Here is a 21,179-nt window from a genome sequence, read left to right as displayed (position 1 = left end):
AGCTTGGAATTTTACAAGAAAGAGATTTCTTCTACACGAGTTTTAAAAATGGATATTCATGCTTGAAACATGTTAAATATGCAAATGACCTATGCATCCAAAGCTTTTAAAGAGAATAACAAACACTCATTAAATTCTCAAGTGAACGTCCAGTGGGATATTTACCCGAGTCCAACAAGCCATTATTTTGCCCATTTGCAAAAAGCAGACCTAACAATCATAGATGATTGTATAGTGATCTATCATGTGTAACGGGCTATATTTTTGTAAGAAATGACTTATGGAATGGTAGTCAATACTCGCTTGAAAATCCCCCACCTCCTTTTTTCCTGACGATTGCAAAACCTGAGATATAAAAACTAAAAAGAGCTTACAATCCCTAAAAATTACAAACACTCTTTGGAATTATCTCTCTCTAAATTTGTGCATTGTGCATCTCAATTTTAGATGTACACATTTTTCTTAAATTAAAACTTTGAGTTTTTGCTCTCCCTTCATCCCGTTAACAAAAAAGGCAAATAAATCACAACAAAATGAAAATTTTAGAGTTTATGTATGGAAAAAATTTAAAACAATAACAAATGTATGTAAAGAAAATTTATTCACACACCACAAATGAACACAAAAGTTTTGTTATCCAAGTTTTGGAAATTCCACTAGTTCAACCCTACTAGCTTGAAATTTTACAAGAGAGAGATTTCTTCTACACGTGTTTTAAAAATGGATATGCATGCTTGAAACATGTTAAAATTTCAAATGACCTATGGATCCAAAGCTTTTAAAGAGAATAACAAACACTCATTAAATTATCAAGTGAACGTGCGGTGGGAGATTTACTAGAGTCAAACAAGCCATTACTTTGCCATTTTGCAAAAAGCTGACCTAACAATCATAGATGATTGTAAAGTGATTTATCATGCATAACGGGATATATTTTTGTATGAAATGACTTATGGATTGGGAGTCAACACTAAGTTAAAAATCCAACGCCTCCCCTTTTTTTCCCGACGATTGGAAAACATGAGATATATAAACTAAAAAGTGCTTACATTCCCTAAAAATTACAGACACCGTTTGGAATTATCTCTCTCTACATTTGTGCATTGTGCATCTCCATTTTAGACGTACACTTTTTTCTAAAATAGAAGCTTTGAGTTTTCGCTCTCCCTTCATCCTCCAAATATAAAAAGGCAAATAGATCACAATAAAATGAAAAATGTAGAGTTTACATATGAAAAAATCTTTAAATGAATGAAAAATGTAAGTAAAGAAAATTTATTCACACACCACAAATGAACACAGAAGTTTTGGTATCCAACTTTGGGAAATTCTACTAGTTCATCTCTGATAGCTTGGAATTTTACCAAAAAGAGATTTCTTCTACACGTGTTTTAAAAATGGATATGCATGCTTGAAACATGTTAAAAATGCAAATGACCTATGGATCCAAAGATTTTAAGGAGAATAACAAACGCTCATTAAATTCTCAAGAGAACATGCGGTGGGTTATTTACCCAAGTCAAACAAGCCATTATTTTGTTCGTTTGCAAAAATCTGACCTAACAATCATAGATGATTTTAAAGTGATTTATCATGCGTAACAGGCTATATTTTTGTAAGAAATGACTTATGGCTTGCGAGTCAACACTCAGTTAAAAATCCCCTGCCTCCCCCTTTTTTCTCGACGATTGCAAAACCTGAGATATTAAAAATAAAAAGATTTTACAATCCCTAAAAATTACAAACACTCTTTTGAATCATCTTTCTCTACATTTGTGCACTGTGCATCTCCGTTTCAAAAGTATACATTTTTCTTAAATCAAAACATTGAGTTTTTGCTCTCCCTTCATCCCGTAAACAAAACAAGGTAAATAGATCACAACAAAATGAAAATTTTAGAGTTTATGTATGGAAAAAATTTAAAACAATAAAAAATGTAAGTAAAGAAAATTTATTCACACACCGCAAATGAACGCAAAAGTTTTGTTATCCATGTTTGGGAAATTCCACTAGTTCAGCCCTGATAGCTTGAAATTTTACATGAAAGAGATTTCTTCTACACGTGTTTTAAAAATGGATATGCATGCTTGAAACATGTTAAAATTACAAATGACCTATGGATCCAAAGCTTTTAAAGGGAATAACAATTGCTCATTAAATTCTTAAGTGAACGAGCGGTGGGATATTTATCCGAGTCAAACAAGGCATTATTTTGCCCGTATGCAAAAACTTCACCTAACAATCAAAGATGATTGTAAAGTGATTTATCATGTGTAACGGGCTACATTTTTATAAGAAATGACTTATGGAATCGAACTCAACACTCAGTTAAAAATCCATCGCTTCCCCCTTTTTTCCCAACTATTGCAAAACCTGAGATATAGAAACTAAAAAGAGCTTCAATCCCTAAAAATTACAGACATTGTTTGGAATTATCTATCTCTACATATGTGCATTGGCATCTACATTTTAGATGTACACTTTTTTCTTAAATAAAAACTTGGAGCTTTTGCTCTCCCTTCATCCCGTAAACAAAAAAAGGCAAATAGATCCCAACAAAATAAAAATTTTAGAGTTTATGTATGGAAAAAATTTAAATCATTAAAAAATATAAGTAATGAAAATTTATTCACACACCACAAATGAATACAAAAGTTTTGTTATCCAAGTTTAGGAAATTACACTATTTCAACCCAGATAGCTTGGAATTTTACAAGAAAGAGTTTTCTTCTACACGTGTTTTAAAAATGGATATGCATGCTTGAAACACGTTAAAGATGCAAATCACCAATGGATCAAAAGCTTTAAAAGACAAAAAAAGATGCTCATTAAATTCTCAAGCGAACGTGCGGTGGGATATTTACCCGAATCAAAGAAGCCATTATTTTGCCCATTTGCAAAAAGTTGTCCTAACGATCATTGATGATTGTAAAGTGATTTATCATGCCTAACGGGCAATATTTTTGTAAGAAATGACTATGGATTGGGACTCAACACTCAATTAAAAATCCCCCGCCTCCCCCTTTTTCCCGACGATGGCAAAACCTGAGATATAAAAACTAAAAAGAGCTTGCAATCCCTAAAAATTACAGACACTCTTTGGAATTATCTCTCTCTACATTTGTGCATTGTGCATCTCCATCTTAGATGTACACTTTTTTCTTAAGTCAAAACTTTGAGTTTTCGCCCTCTCTTCATCCCGTAAACAAAAAAAGGCAAATAGATCACAAAAAAATGAAAATTTTAGAGTTTATGTAAGGCAAATTTTTAAAACAATAACAAATGTAAGTGAAGAAAATTTATTCACACACCAAAAATAAATACAAAATTTTTGTTATCCAAGTTTGGGAAATTCCAGTAGTTCAACCCATATAGCTTGGAATTTTACAAGAAATATATTTCTTCTACACTGTTTTAAAAATGATATGCATGCTTGAAACAAGTTAAAGATGCAGATGACTTATGGATCCAAAGTTTTTAAAGAGTATAACAAACACTCATTAAATTCACAACTGAACGTGCGATGGGATATTTACCCAAGTCAAACCAGCCATTATTTTGCTCGTTTGCGAAAAACAAATCCAACAATCATAGATGATTGTATTGTGATTTATCAAGCATAACGAGCTATATTTTTGTAAGAAATGACTTATGGAATGGTAGTCAACACTCAGTTAAAAATCCCCCACCTCCTCCTTTTTTCTCGACGATTGCAAAACCTGAGATATAAAAACTAAAAAGAGCTTACAATCCCTAAAAATTACAAATACTCTTTGGATTTATCTCTCTCTACATTTGTGCATTGGGCATCTCCATTTTAGATCTACACATTTTTCTTAAATCAAAACTTTGAGTTTTTGCTCTCCCTTCATCTCGTAAACAAAAAAAGGAAAACAGATCACAACAAAATGAAAATTTTAGATTTTATGTATGGAAAAAAGTTAAAACAATAAAAAATCTAAGTTAAGAAAATTTATTCACACACCACAAATGAAAACAAAAGTTTTGTTATCCAAGTTTTGGAAATTACACTATTTCAACCCAGATAGCTTGGAATTTTACAAGAAATAGATTTCTTCTACATGTGTTTTAAAACTGGATATGCATGGTTGAAACATGTTCAAGATGGAATTGACCAATGCATCCAAAGATTTCAAAGAGAATAACAAACGCTCATTAAATTCTCAAGTGAACGTGCGGTCAGAAATTTACCCGAGTCAAACAAGCCATTATTTTGCTCGTTTGCGAAAAATAGACTTAACAATCATAAATCATTGTATAGTGATTTATCATGCATAATGGGCTATATTTTTGTAAGAAATCACTTATGGAATGGTAGTCAACACTCAGTTAAAAATCCCCCACCTCCCACTTTTTTCTCGACGATTGCAAAGCCTGAGATATAAAAATAAAAAAGAGCTTACAATGCCTAAAAATTACAAACACTCTTTGGAATTATCTCTCTCTAAATTTTTCCATTGTGCATCTCCATTTTACATGTACACATTTTTCTTAAATCAAAACTTTGAGTTCTTGCACTCCCTTCATCCCGTAAAAGAAAAAAGGCAAATAGATCACAACAAAATGAAAATTTTAGAGTTTATGTATGGAAAAAATTTAAAACAATCACAAATGTAAGTAAATAAAATTTATTCACACACCACAAATGAACACAAAAATTTTTTTATCCAAGTTTGGGAAATTCCACTAGTTCAACCCTACTAGCTTGGAATTTTTCAAGAAAGAGATTTCTTCTACACGTGTTTTAAAAATGGATATGCATGCTTGAAACATGTTAAAATTTCAAATGACCTATGGATTCAAAGCTTTTAAAGAGAATAACAAGCGCTCATTAAATTCTCTAGTGAACGTACGGTAGGAGATTTACCCGAGTGAAACAAGCCATTATTTTGCCCGTTTGCAAAAAGCTGACGATTGCAAAAATCCAACACCTCCCCTTTTTTTCCCAACGATTGCAAAACCTGAGATATAAAATCTAAAAAGAGCTTACAATCCCTAAAAATTACAGACACCCTTCAGAATTATCTCTCTCTACATTTGTGCATTGTGCATCTCCATTTTAGATGTACACGTTTTTTCTAAAATCAAAACTTTGAGTTTTCGCTCTCACTTCATCCTTTAAACATAAATAGGCAAATAGATCACAACAAAATGAAAATTTTAGAGTTTATGTATGAAAAGAAATATAAATGAATAACAAATGTAAGTAAGGAAAATTTATTCACACACCAAAAATGAAGACAGAAGTTTTGTTATCCAACTTTGGGAAATATCACTTTTTCAACCCTGATGGCTTGGAATTTTACCAGAAAGAGATTTCTTCTACACATGTTTTAAAAATGGATATGCATGTTTGAAACATATTAAAAATGCAAATGACCAATGGATGAAAATGCCCGTATGCAAAAAGTTGACCTAACAATCATAGATGATTGTAAAGTGATTTATCTTGCGTAACGGGCTATATTTTTGTAAGAAATGACTTATGGCTTCAGAGTCAACACTCAGTTAAAAATCCCCTGCCTCCCCCCTTTTTCCCTACGATTGCAAAACCTGAGATATTAAAACTAAAAAGATCTTACAATCCCTAAAACTTACAAAAACTCTTTTGAATTATCTCTCTCTACATTTGTGCATAGTGCATCTCCATTTCAGATGTACACATTTTTCTTAAATCAAATCTTTGAGTTTTTGCTTACCCTTCATCCCGTCAACAAAACAAGGCAAATAGATCAGTACAAAATGAAAATTTTAGAGTTTATGTAAGGAAAAAAATTAAAACAATAAAAAATGTAAGTAAAGAAAATTTAATCACACACCACAAATGAACACAAAAGTTTTCTTATCCAAGTTTGGGAAATTCCACTAGTTCAACCCTGATAGCTTGAAATTTTTAAACAAAGAGATTTCTTCTACACAAGTTTTAAAAATGGATAGGAATGCTTGAAACATGTTAAAGATTCAAATGACCTATGGATCCAAAGCTTTTAAAGAGAATAACAAACTCTCATTAAATTCTCAAGTGAACGTGCGGTGGGATATTTACCCGAGTCAAACAAGCCATTATTTTTCCTGTATGCAAAAGGCTAACCTAACAATCGTAGATGACTGTAAAGTGATTTATCATGCGTAACGGGCTATATTTTTCAAAGAAATGACTTATGGATTAGTAGTCAACACACATTTAAAAATCCCCCCCTCCCAATTTTTTTTCGACGATTGCAAAACCTAAGATATAAAAACTAAAAAGAGCTTACAATCCCTAAAAATTACAGACACTCTTTGGAATTATCTCTGTCTACATTTGTGCATTACGCATCTCCATTTTAGATGTACACTTTTTTCTTAAATCAAAACGAGTTTTTGCTCTCGCTTCATCCCAAGAACAAAAAAAGGCAAATAGATCACAACAAAACAAAAAATTTAGAGTTTATGTATAGAAAAAATTAAAAACAATGACAAAAGTAAGTAAATAAAATTTATTCACACACCACAAATGAACAAAAAAGTTTTTTTATCCAAGTTTGGGAAATTCCACTAGTTCATCCGTGAGAGATTGAAATTTTACAAGAAAGAGATTTCTTCTACACGTGGTTTAAAAATGGATATGAATGCTTGAAACATGTCAAAATTACAAATGACCTATGGATCCAAAGCTTTTAAAGGGAATAAGAATCACTCATTAAATTATCAAATGAACGTGCGGTGGGATATTTACCCGAGTCCAACAAGCTATTATTTTGGCTATTTGCAAAAAGCTGACCTAACAAACATAGATGATTTTAAAGTGAGTTATCATGCATAACGAGCTATATTTTTGTAATAAATGACTTATGGATAGGGAGTCAACACTCAGTTAAAAATCCCCCACATCCCCCCTTTTTCCCGACAATTGCAAAACCTGAGATATAAAAACTAAAAAGAGCATACAATACCGAAAAATTACGGACACACTTTGGAATTATCTCTCTGTACATTTGTGCATTGTGCATCTCCATTTTAGATGTACACTTTTTTATTAAATCAAAACTTTGAGTTATCGCTCTCCCTTCATCCCGTAAACAAAAAAAAGCAAATAGATCATAACAAAATGAAAATTTTAGAGTTGATGCAGGAAAAAATTTAAAACAATAAAAAATGTAAGTAAAGAAAATTGATTCACACAGCATAAATTAACACAAAAGTTTTGTAATCCAAGTTTGGAAAATTCCACTAATTCAGCCCTGATAGCTTGGAATTTTACACAAAAGAGATTTCTTCTACACGTGTTTTAAAAATGGATATGCAAGCGTGAAACATGTTAAAGATGCAAATGACCTATGGATCCAAGCATTCAAAGATAATAAAAAATGCTCTTTAAATTCTCAAGTGAACGAGCGGTGGGATATTTATCCGAGTCAAACAAGGCATTATTTTGCCTGTTTGGAAAAAGCTAACCTAACAATCAAAGATGATTGTAAAGTGATTTATCATGCCTAACGGGCTATATTTTTGTTAGAAATGACTTATGGAATGGGAGTCAACACTCAGTTAAAAATTCCCTGCCTCCCTCTTTTTTCCCGATGATTACAAAACCTAAGATATAAAAATTAAAAAGAGATTAGAATCCCTAAAAATTACAGACACTCTTTGGAATTATATCTCTTTACATTTGTGCATTGTGCATCTCCATTGTATATGTACACTTTTTTCTTAAATCAAAACTTTGAGTTTTCGCTCTCCCTTCATCCCATAAACAAAAAATGGCAAATAGTTCAAAACAAAATCAAAATTTTAGAGTTTATGTATGGAAAAAATTTAAAACAATAACAAATGCAAGTAAATAAAATTTATTCACACACCGCAAATGAACACAAAAGTTTTGTCATCCATGTTTGGAAAATTCCACTAGTACAACCTTGATGGCTTGGAATTTTACGAGAAAGAGATTTCTTCTACACGTGTTTTAAAAAGGGATATGCATGCTTGAAACATGTTACAGATGCAAATGACCTATAGATCCAAAGCTTTTAAAGAGAAGAACAAACGCTCATTAAATTCTCAAGTGAACGTGCGGTGGGATATTTACCCAAGTCAAACAATCCTTTATTTTGCCTGATAGCAAAAAGTTGACCTGACAATCATAGATAATTGTAAAGTGATTTATCATGCGTATCGGGCTATATTTTTGTAAGAACTGACTTATGGATTCGAACTCATCACTCAGTTAAAAATCCATCGCCTCCCCCTTTTTTCCTGACTATTGCAAAACCTGAGATATAAAAACTAAAAAGAGCTTCAATCCCTAAAAATTACAGGCATTGTTTGGAATTATCTATCTCTACATTTTTGCATTGGCATTTACATTTTAGATGTACACTTTTTTCTTAAATCAAAACTTGGAGTTTTTGCTCTCCTTTCATCCCGTAAAAAAAAAAAAAGGCAAATAGATCCCAACAAAATAAAAAATTTAAAGTTTATTTATGGAAAAAATTTAAAACAATAAAAAATATAAGTAAAGAAAATTTATTCACACACCACAAATGAATACAAAAGTTTTGTTATCCAAGTTTAAGAAATTACACTATTTCAACCCAGATAGCATGGAATTTTACAAGAAAGAGATTTCTTCTACACGTGTTTTAAAAATGGATATGAATGCTTGAAACATGTTAAAGATGCAAATGACCAATGGATCCAAAGCTTTTAAAGGCAAAAAAAATGCTCAATAAATTCTCAAGCGAACGTGCGGTGGGATATTTACCCGAATCAAAGAACCCATTATTTTGCCCATTTGCAAAAAGTTGTCCTAACAATCATTGATGATTGTAAAGTGATTTATCATGCCTAATGGGCAATATTTTTGTAAGAAATGACTATGGATTGGGAGTCAACATTCAGTTAAAAATCCCCCGCCTCCCCCTTTTTCCCAACGATGGCAAAACCTGAGATATAAAAACTAAAAAGAGCTTGCAATCCCTAAAAATTATAGACACTCTTTGGAATTATCTCTCTCTACATTTGTGCATTGTGCATCTCCATCTTAGATGTACACTTTTTTCTTAAATCAAAACTTTGAGTTTTCGCCCTCTCTTCATCCCGTAAACAAAAAAAGGGAAATAGATCACAACAAAATGAAATTTTAGAGTTTATGTATGGAAAATTTTTAAAAAAATAAAAAATGTAAGTGAAGAAAATTTATTAACACACCACAAATAAACTCAAAATTTTTGTTATCCAAGTTTGGGAAATTCCAGTAGTTCAACCCTTATAGCTTGGAATTTTACAAGAAAGATATTTCTTCTACACTGTTTTAAAAATGATATGCATGCTTTAAACATGTTAAAGATGCAGATGACTTATGGATCCAAAGCTTTTAAAGAGAATAACAAACACTCATTAAATTCACAACTGAACGTGCGATGGGATATTTACCCAAGTTAAACAAGCCATTATTTTACTTGTTTGCAAAAAACAGATCTAACAATCATAGATGATTGTATTGTGATTTATCAAGCATAATGAGCTATATTTTTGTAAGAAATGACTTATGGAATGGTAGTCAACACTCAGTTAAAAATCCCCCACCTCCTTTTTTCCCGACGATTGCAAAACCTGAGATATAAAAATTAAAAAGAGCTTACAATCCCTAAAAATTACAAATACTCTTTGGATTTATCTCTCTCTACATTTGTGCATTGGGCATCTCCGTTTTAGATGTACACATTTTTCTTAAATCAAAACTTTGAGTTTTTGCTCTCCCTTCATCCCGTAAAAGAAAAAAGGAAAATAGATCACAACAAAATGAAAATTTTAGACTTTATGTATGGAAAAAAGTAAAAACAATAAAAAATCTAAGTTAAGAAAATTTATTCACACACCACAAATGAAAACAAAAGTTTTGTTATCCAAGTTTAGCAAATTACACTATTTCAACCCAGATAGCTTGGAATTTTACAAAAAATAGATTTCTTCTACACGTGTTTTAAAAATGGATAGGCATGCCTGAAACATGTTCAAGATGGAATTGACCTATGCATCCAAAGATTTTAAAGAGAATAACAAACGCTCATTAAATTCTCAAGTGAACGTGCGGTGGGATATTTACCCGAGTCAAACAAGCCATTATTTTTCCTGTTTGCAAAAACCAGACCTAACAATTATAGATGATTGTTTAGTGATTTATCATGCATAACGGGCTATATTTTTGTAAGAAATCACTTATGGAATGGTAGTCAACACTCAGTTAAAAATCCCCCACCTCCCCCTTTTTTCCCGATGATTGCAAAACCTGAGATATAAAAACTAAAAAGAGCTTACAATGCCTAAAAATTACAAACACTCTTTGGAATTATCTCTCTCTAAATTTGTGCATTGTGCATCTCCATTTTAGAAGTACACATTTTTCTTAAATCAAAACTTTGAGTTTTTGTACTCCCTTCATCCCGTAAAAAAAAAAAGGCATATAGATCACAACAAAATGAAAATTTTTAAGTTTATGTTTGGAAAAAATTTAAAACAATAACAAATGTAAGTAAAGAAAATTTATTCACACACCACAAATGAACACAAAAGTTTTGTTATCCAAGTTTGTGAAATTCCACAAGTTCAACCCTACTAGCTTGGAATTTTTCAAGAAAAAGATTTCTTCTACACATGTTTTAAAAATGGATATGCATATTTGAAACATGTTAAAATTTCAAATGACCTATGGATTCAAAACTTTTAAAGAGAATAACAAACGCTCATTAAATTCTCAAGTGAACGTGCTGTAGGAGATTTACCCGAGTGAAACAAGCCATTATTTTGCCCGTTTGCAAAAAGCTGACCTAACAATCATAGATGATTGTAAAGTGATTTATCATGCGTAACGGGATATATTTTTGTATGAAATGTCTTATGGATTGGGAGTCAACACTCAGTTAAAAATCCAACACCTCCCCTTTTTTTCCCGACGATTGCAAAACCTTAGATATAAAATCTAAAAAGAGCTTACAATCCCTAAAAATTACAGACACCCTTCAGAATTATATCTGTCTACATTTGTGCATTGTGCATCTCCATTTTAGATGTACACGTTTTTTCTAAAATCAAAACTTTGAGTTTTCACTCTCACTTCATCCTTTAAACATAAAAAGGCAAATAGATCACAACAAAATGAAAATTTTAGAGTTTACATATGTAAAGAAATATAAATGAATAACAAATGTAAGTAAGGAAAATTTATTCAAACACCAAAAATGAAGACAAAAGTTTTGTTATCCAACTTTGGGAAATTTCACTATTTCAACCCTGATAGCTTGGAGTTTTACCAGAAAGAGATTTCTTCTACACGTGTCTTAAAAATGGATATGCATGCTTGAAACATATTAAAATGATTTTAAGGAGAATAACAAACGCTCATCAAATTGTCAAGCGAACTTGCGGCGGGATATTTATCCGAGTCAAACAAGTCATTATTTTGGCTGTATGCAAAAAGCTGACCTAACAATCATAGATGATTGTAAAGTGATTTATCTTGCGTAACAGGCTATATTTTTGTAAGAAATGACTTATGGCTTCAGAGTCAACACTCAATTAAAAATCCCCTGCCTCCCCCTTTTTTCCCTACAATTCCAACACCTGAGATATTAAAACTAAAAAGATCTTACAATCCCTAAAAATTACAAACATTCTTTTGAATTATCTTTCTCGACATTTGTGCATTGTGCATCTCCATTTCAGATGTACACATTTTTCTTAAATCAAATCTTTGAGTTTTTGCTCGCCCTTCATCCCGTCAACAAAACAAGGCAAATAGATCAGTACAAAATGAAAATTTTATAGTTTATGTAAGGAAAAAAATTTTAAAAATAACAAATGTAAGTAAAAAAAATTTATTCACACACCACAAATGAACACAAGTTTTCTTATCCAAGTTTGGGAAATTCCACTAGTTCAATCCTGATAGCTTGAAATTTTTCAACAAAGAGATTTCTTCTACACGTGTTTTAAAAATGGATAGGCATGCTTGAAACATGTTAAAGATGCAAATGACCTATGGATCCAAAGCTTTTAAAAAGAATAACAAACCTCATTAAATTCTCAAGTGAACGTGCGGTGGGATATTTACCCGAGTCAAACAAGCCATTATTTTTCCCGTATGCAAAAGGATGATCTAACAATCGTAGATGACTGTAAAGTGATTTATCATGCGTAACGGGCTATATTTTTCAAAGAAATGACTTATGGATTAGTAGTCAACAAACATTTAAAATTCCCCCGCCTCCACATTTTTTTTCGACGATTGCAAAACCTAAGATATAAAAACTAAAAGGAGCTTACAATCCCTAAAAATTACAGACACTCTTTGGAATTATCTCTCTCTACATTTGTACATTACGCATCTCCATTTTAGATGTACACTTTTTTATTAAATCAAAACGAGTTTTTGCTCTCGCTTCATCCCTTGAACAAAAAAAGGCAAATAGATCACAACAAAATAAAAATTTTAGAGTTTATGTATAGAAAAAATTAAAAACAATAAAAAATGTAAGTAAAGAAAATTTATTCACACACCACAAATGAACACAAAAGTTTTTTTATCCAAGTTTGGGAAATTCCACCAGTTCATCCGTGAGAGATTGGAATTATACAAGAAAGAGATTTCTTCTACACGTGTTTTAAAAATGGATATGCATGCTTGAAACATGTTAAAATTACAAATGACCTATGGATCCAAAGCTTTTAAAGGGAATAACTATCGCTCATTAAATTCTCAAGTGAATGTGCGGTGGGATATTTACCCGAGTCCAACAAGCCATTATTTTTCCCATTTGCAAAAAGCTGACCCAACAATCATAGATGATTTTGAAGTGAGTTATCATGCATAACGAGCTATATTTTTTGTAATAAATGACTTATGGATAGGGAGTCAACACTTAGTTAAAAATCCCCCACATCCCCCCTTTTTCCCGACAATTGCAAAACTTGAGATATAAAAACTAAAAAGTGCATACAATACCTAAAAATTACGGACACTCTTTGGAATTATCTCTCTGTATATTTGTGCATTATGCATCTCCATTTTAGATGTACACTTTTTTATTAAATCAAAACTTTGAGTTATCACTCTCCCTTCATCCCGTAAACAAAAAAAAGCAAATAGATCACAACAAAATGAAAATTTTAGAGTTGATGTACGAAAATAATTTAATACAATAAAAAATGTAAGTAAAGAAAATTTATTCACACAGCACAAATGAACGCAAAAGTTCTGTAATCCAAGTTTGGGAAATTCCACTAGTTCAGCCCTGATAGCTTGGAATTTTACACGAAAGAGATTTCTTCTACACGTGTTTTAAAAATGGATATGTAAGCGTGAAACATGTTAAAGATGCAAATGACCTATGGATCCAAGCATTCAAAGAGAATAAAAAATGCTCTTTAAATTCTCAAGTGAACAAGCGGTGGGATATTGATCCGAGTCAAACAAGGCTTTATTTTTCCCGTTTGGAAAAAGTTAACCTAACAATCAAAGATGATTGTAAAATGATTTATCATGCGTAACGGGCTATATTTTTGTTAGAAATGACTCATAGAATGGGAGTCAACACTCAGTTAAAAATTCCCCGCCTCCCTCTTTTTTCCTGATGATTGTAAAACCTAAGATATAAAAATTAAAAAGAGATTAGAATCCCTAAAAATTACAGACACTCTTTGGAATTATATCTCTTTACATTTGTGCATTGTGCATCTCCATTGTATATGTACACTTTTTTCTTAAATCAAAACTTTGAGTTTTCGCTCTCCCTTCATCCCGTAAACAAAAAATGGCAAATAGTTCAGAACAGAATCAAAATTTTAGAGTTTATGTATGGAAAAAAATTTAAACAATAACAAATGTAAGTAAATAAAATTTATTCACACACCGCAAATGAACACAAAAGTTTTGTTATCCATGTTTAGAAAATTCCACTAGTTCAACCTTGATAGCTTGGAATTTTACGAGAAAAAGATTTCTTCTACACGTGTTTTAAAAAGGGATATGCATGCTTGAAACATGTTAAAATTACAAATGACCTATGGATCCAAAGCTTTTAAAGGGAATAACAATCGCTCATTAAATTCTCAAGTGAATGTGCGGTGGGATATTTACCCGAGTCCAACAAGCCATTATTTTTCCCATTTGCAAAAAGCTGACCCAACAATCATAGATGATTTTAAAGTGAGTTATCATGCATAACGAGCTATATTTTTTGTAATAAATGACTTATGGATAGGGAGTCAACACTCAGTTAAAAATCCCCCACATCCCCCCTTTTTCCCGACAATTGCAAAACTTGAGATATAAAAACTAAAAAGTGCATACAATACCTAAAAATTACGGACACTCTTTGGAATTATCTCTCTGTATATTTGTGCATTATGCATCTCCATTTTAGATGTACACTTTTTTATTAAATCAAAACTTTGAGTTATCACTCTCCCTTCATCCCGTAAACAAAAAAAAGCAAATAGATCACAACAAAATGAAAATTTTAGAGTTGATGTACGAAAATAATTTAATACAATAAAAAATGTAAGTAAAGAAAATTTATTCACACAGCACAAATGAACGCAAAAGTTCTGTAATCCAAGTTTGGGAAATTCCACTAGTTCAGCCCTGATAGCTTGGAATTTTACACGAAAGAGATTTCTTCTACACGTGTTTTAAAAATGGATATGTAAGCGTGAAACATGTTAAAGATGCAAATGACCTATGGATCCAATCATTCAAAGAGAATAAAAAATGCTCTTTAAATTCTCAAGTGAACAAGCGGTGGGATATTGATCGGAGTCAAACAAGGCTTTATTTTTCCCGTTTGGAAAAAGTTAACCTAACAATCAAAGATGATTGTAAAATGATTTATCATGCGTAACGGGCTATATTTTTGTTAGAAATGACTCATGGAATGGGAGTCAACACTCAGTTAAAAATTCCCCGCCTCCCTCTTTTTTCCCGATGATTGCAAAACCTAAGATATAAAAATTAAAAAGAGATTAGAATCCCTAAAAATTACAGACACTCTTTGGAATTATATCTCTTTACATTTGTGCATTGTGCATCTCCATTGTATATGTACACTTTTTTCTTAAATCAAAACTTTGAGTTTTCGCTCTCTCTTCATCCCGTAAACAAAAAATGGCAAATAGTTCAGAACAGAATCAAAATTTTAGAGTTTATGTATGGAAAAAAATTTAAACAATAACAAATGTAAGTAAATAAAATTTATTCACACACCGCAAATGAACACAAAAGTTTTGTTATCCATGTTTAGAAAATTCCACTAGTTCAACCTTGATAGCTTGGAATTTTACGAGAAAAAGATTTCTTCTACACGTGTTTTAAAAAGGGATATGCATGCTTGAAACATGTTATAGATGCAAATGATGTATAGATCCAAAGCTTTTAAAAAGAATAACAAACGCTCATTAAATTCTCAAGTGAACGTGCGGTGGGATATTTACCCGAGTCAAACAAGCCTTTATTTTGCCCGATAGCAAAAAGTTGACCTAACAATCATAGATAATTGTAAAGTGATTTATCATGCGTATCGGGCTATATTTTTGTAAGAAATGACTTATGGATTCGAACTCAACGCTCAGTTAAAAATCCCCCGCCTCCCCCTTTTTTCCAGACTATTGCAAAACCTGAGATATAAAAACTAAAAAGAGCTTCAATCCATAAAAATTACAGACACTGTTTGGAATTATCTCTCTCTAAATTTGTTCTTTGGCATCTACATTTTAGATGTACACTTTTTTATTAAATCAAAACTTGGAGTTTTTGCTTTGCCTTCATCCCGTAAATTAAAAAAGGCAAATAGATCCCAGCAAAATGAAAATTTTAGAGTTTATGTATGGAAAAAATTTAAAACAATAAAAAATATAAGTAAAGAAAATTTATTCACACACCACAAATGAATACAAAAGTTTTGTTATCCAAGTTTAGGAAATTACACTATTTCAACCCAGATAGCTTGGAATTTTACAAGAAAGAGATTTCTTCTACACGTCTTTCAAAAACTGGATATGCATGCTTGAAACATGTTAAAGATGCAAATGACCAAAGGATCCAAAGCTTTTAAAGACAAAAAAAAATGCTCATTATATTCTCAAGCGAACGTGTGATGGGATATTTACCCGAATCAAAGAAGCCATTATTTTGCCCGTTTGCAAAAATCTGACCTAACAATCATTGATGATTGTAAAGTGATTTATCATGCGTAACGGGCAATATTTTTGTAAGAAATGAGTTATGGATTGGGAGTCAATACTCAGTTAAAAATTCCCTGCCTCCCTTTTTTTTTCGACGATGGCAAAACCTGAGATATAAAAACTAAAAAGAGCTTACAATCCGTAAAAATTACAGAAAGTATTTGGAATTATCTCTCTCTACATTTGTGCATTGTGCATCTCCATTTTAGATGTACACTTTTTCTTGAATCAAAACTTTGAGTTTTCGCTCTCTCTTTATCCAGTAAAAAAAAAGGCTAATAGATCTCAACTAAATGAAAATTTTAGAGTTTAAGTATGGAAAAATTTTAAAACAATAAAAAATATAAGTAAAGAAAATTTATTCACACACTACAAATAAACACAAAAGTTTTGTTATCCAAGTTTGGGAAATTCCACTAGTTCAACCCTGATAGCTTGGAATTTTACAAGAAAGAGATTTCTTCTACATATGTTTTAAAAATGGATATGCATGCTTGAAACATGTTAAAGATGCAAATGACATATGGATCCAAAGCTTTTAAAGAGAATAACAAACACTCATTAAATTCACAACTAACATGTGGTGGGATATTTGCCCGAGTAAAACAAGCCATTATTTTTCCCGTTTGCGAAAAGCAGACCTAACAATCATAGATGATTTTATAGTGATTTATAAGGTAGAACGAACTATATTTTTGTAAGAAATGAATTATGGAATGGTAGTCAACACTCAGTTAAAAATCCCCCACCTCCCCCTTTTTTTCCCGACGATTGCAAAACTAGAGATATAAAAACTAAAAAGAGCTTACAATCCCCAAAAATTACAAACACTCATTGGAATTATATATCTCTACATTTGCGCATTGGTCATCTCCATTTTAGTTGTACACATTTTTCTTACATCAAAACTTTGAGTTTTTGCTCTCCCTTCATCCCATAAACAAAAAAAGGCAAATATATCACAACAAAATGAAAATTTTAGAGTTTATGTATGGAAAAAATTTAAGTAAAGAAAATTTATTCACACACCACAAGTGAACAAAAAAGTTTTGTTATCAAAATTTTGGGAAATTCCACTAGTTCAACCCTACTAGCTTGAAATTTTACAAGAAAGAGATTTCTTCCACACGTGTTTTAAAAATGGATATCGATGCTTGAAACATGTTAAGATTTGAAATGACCTATGGATCCAAAGCATTTAAAGAGAATAACAAACGCTCATTAAATTCTCAAGTGAACATGCGGTGGGAGATTTTCCTGAGTCAAACAAGCCATTATTTTGCCCATTTGCAAAAAGCTGACCTAACAATCATAGATGATTGTAAAGTGATTTTACATGCGTAACGGGATATATTTTTGTATGAAGTGACTTATGGATTGGGAGTCAACACTCAGTTAAAAATCCAATGTGTCCCCCTTTTTTCCTAACGATTGCGAAACCTGAGATATAAAAACTAAAAAGAGCTTACAATCCCTAAAAATTACAGACACCCTTTGGAATTATCTCTCTCTACATTTGTGCATTGTGCATCTCCATTTTAGATGTACAATTTTTTCTAAAATCAAAACTTTGAGTTTTCGCTCTCCCTTCATCATGTAAACATAAAAAGGCAAATAGATCACAAAAAAAATGAAAATTTTAGAGTTTATGTATGAAAATAAATTTAAATGAATAAAAAATGTAAGTAAAGAAAATTTATTAACGTGCCACAAATGAACACAGAAGTTTAGTTATCCAAGTTTGGGAAATTCCACTAGTTCAACCCAGATAGCTTGGAATTTTACCAGAAAGAGATTTCTTCTGCACGTGTTTTAAAAATGGATATGTATGCTTGAAATATGTTAAAAATGCAAATGACCTACGGATCCAAAGCTTTTAAGGAGAATAACAAACGCACATTAAATTGTCAAGCGAACGTGCGGTGGGATATTTACCTGAGTCAAACAAGCCATCATTTTGCCCGTTTGCAAAAACCTGACCTAACAATCATTGGTGATTGTAAAGTGATTTATCATGCATAATGGGATATATTTTTTTAAGAAATGACTTATGGATTGGGAGTCAACACTCAGTTAAAAATCCCTTGCCACCCCCTTTTTTTCTCGACGATTGCAAAACCTGAGATATTAAAACTAAAAAGAGCTTACAGTTCGTAAAAATTACAAACACTCGTTGGAATTATCTCTCTCTACATTTGTGCATTGTGCATCTCCATTTTAGATGTACACTTTTTTCTTAAATCAAAACTTTGAGTTTTGGCTCTCCCTTCATGTCGTATACAAAAAAAGACAAATAGATCACAACAAACTGAAAACTTTAGAGTTTATGTATGGAAAAAATTATAACAATAAAAAATGTAAGTAAAGAAAATTTATTCACACACCACAAATGAACACAAAAGTTTTGTTATCAAAGTTTGGGAAATTCCATTAGTTCAACCCTGACAGCTTGGAATTTTATAAGAAAGAGATTTCTTTTTCACGTATTTTTAAAATAGATATGCATGCTTGAAACATGTTCAAGATGCAAATGACCTATGGATCCAAAGCTTTTAAAGAGAATAACAAACACTCATTAAATTCTCAAGTGAACGTGCGGTGGGATATTTACCCAAGTCAAAGATGCTATTATTTTGCCCATTTGGAAAAAGCTGACCTAACAATCCTAGGCAATTATAAAGAGATTTATCATGCGTAACGGGCTATATTTTTTTAAGAAATGACTTATGGATTGGGAGTCAACAATCAGTTAAAAATCCCCCGCCTTCTCCTTTTTTCCCATTGATTGCAAAACTTGAGCTATAAAAACTAAAAAGAGCTTACAATCCCTAAAAAATACTGACACTCTTTGGAATTATCTCTCTCTAGATTTTTGAATTGTTCATCTGCATTTTAGATGTACACTTTTTTCTTAAATCAAAACTATGAGTTTTCGCTCTCCCTTCATCCCGTAAACAAAAAAAGGGAAATAAATGACAATAAAATGAAAGTTTTAGAGTATATGTATGGAAAAAATTTAAAACTATAAAAAGTTTTAGTAAAGAAATTTTATTCACACACCAAAAATGAACACAAAAGTTTCGTTATCTAAGTTTGGGAAATTCCACTAGTTTAACCCTGATAGCTTGGAATTTTACAAGAAAGAGATTTCTTCTACACTTGTTTTAAAAATGGATATGCATTCTTGAAACATGTTAAAGTTGCAAGTGACCTATGGATCCAAAGCTTTTCAAGAGAATAACAAACGCTCATTAAATTCTCAAGTGAATGTGGAGTGGGATATTTACCCGAGTCAATCAAGACTTTGTTTTACCCGTGTGCAAAAAGCTGACCTAACAATCCTAGATGATTGTAAAGTGATTTATCATGCATAACAAGCTATATTTTTGTATGAATTCACTTAAGGATTGGGGGTCAACACTCAGTTAAAAATCCCCCGCCTCCCCCTTTTTTCCCGACGATTGCAAAACCTGAGATATAAAAACTAAAAAGAGCTTACAATCCATAAAAATTACAGACACTCTTTGGAATTATCTCTCTCTACATTTGTGCATTGTGCATCTCCATTTTAGATGGACACTTTTTTCTAAAATCAAAACTTTGAGTTTTCGCTCTCCCTTCATCCCGTAAACAAAAAAAGGCAAATAGATCACAACAAAAAGAAAATTTTACTGCTTATGTATGGAAAAAAATGAAAACAATAAAAATTTTAAGTAAAGAAAATTTATTCACACACCACAAATGAACACAAATGTTTTGTTATCCAAGTTTTTGAAATTCCACTAGTTCAACCCCGATAGCTTGGAATTTTAAGAGAAAGAGATTTCTTCTACACGTGTTTAAAAAATGGATAAGCCTGCTTGAAATATGTTAAAGATTAAAATGACCTATTGATCCAAAGCTTTTAAAGAGAATAACAAACGCTCGTTAAATTCAAGCCATTATTTTGCCCATTCGCAAAAAGCTGACCTAACAATCATTGATGATTGCAAAGTGATTTATCATGCGTAACGGGCTATATTTATGTAAGAAATGACTTATGGATTGGGAGTCAATACTCAGTTAAAAATCCCATGCCTCCCCCTTTTTTCCTGACGATTGGAAAACCTGAGAAAATTACAAACACTCTTTGGAACTATCTCTCTCTACATTTATGCATTTTGCATCTCCATTTTAGATGTCACATTTTTCTTAAATCAAAACTTTGAGTTTTGCTCTCCCTTCATCCCATAAACAAAAAATGGCAAACAGATCACAACAAAATGAAAATATTAGAGTTTATGTTTGGAAAAAATTTAAAAAAATAACAAATGTTGGTAAAGAAAATTTATTCACACACCACAAATGAACACAAAAGTTTTGTTATCCAAGTTTGAGAAATTCCACTAGTTTAACTCTGATAGCTTGGAATTTTACAAGAAAGAGATTTCTTCTTCAGGTGTTTTAAAAATGGATATGCATGCTTGAAACTTGTTAAAGATGCAAATGAGTTTTGGATCCAAAGCTTTTAAAGTGAATAACAAACGCTCATTAAATTCTCATGCGACCGTGCGGTGGGATATTTACCCGAGTCAAATAAGCCATAATATTGTTTGTTTACAAAAAGATAACCTAACAATCATTGATGATTGTAAAGATATTTATCAAGTGTAACAGGCTATATTTTTATAAGAAATGACTTGTGGATTTGGAGTCAACACTCAATTAAAAATCCCCTACCTCCCCCTTTTTTCCCGATGATTGCAAAACCTGTGATATAAAAACAAAAAAGAGCTTACAATCCCAAAAAATTACAAACACTCTTTGGAATTATCTCTCTCTACATTTGTGCATTGGGCATCTCCATTTTAGATGTACACATTTTTCATAAATCAAAACTTGGAGTTTTTGCTCTCCCTTCATCCCGTAAACAAAAAAAGGCAGATAGATCACAACAAAAT

The sequence above is a fragment of the Aristolochia californica genome, unplaced genomic scaffold (genome assembly GCF_029961685.1).
Source record: "Aristolochia californica isolate CCGP_79_NKW_82.1479 unplaced genomic scaffold, dmAriCali1.0.hap1 SCAF_12, whole genome shotgun sequence".
NCBI classification, from domain to species: domain Eukaryota; kingdom Viridiplantae; phylum Streptophyta; class Magnoliopsida; order Piperales; family Aristolochiaceae; genus Aristolochia; species Aristolochia californica.
Note: the sequence above shows the minus strand (reverse complement) of the source record.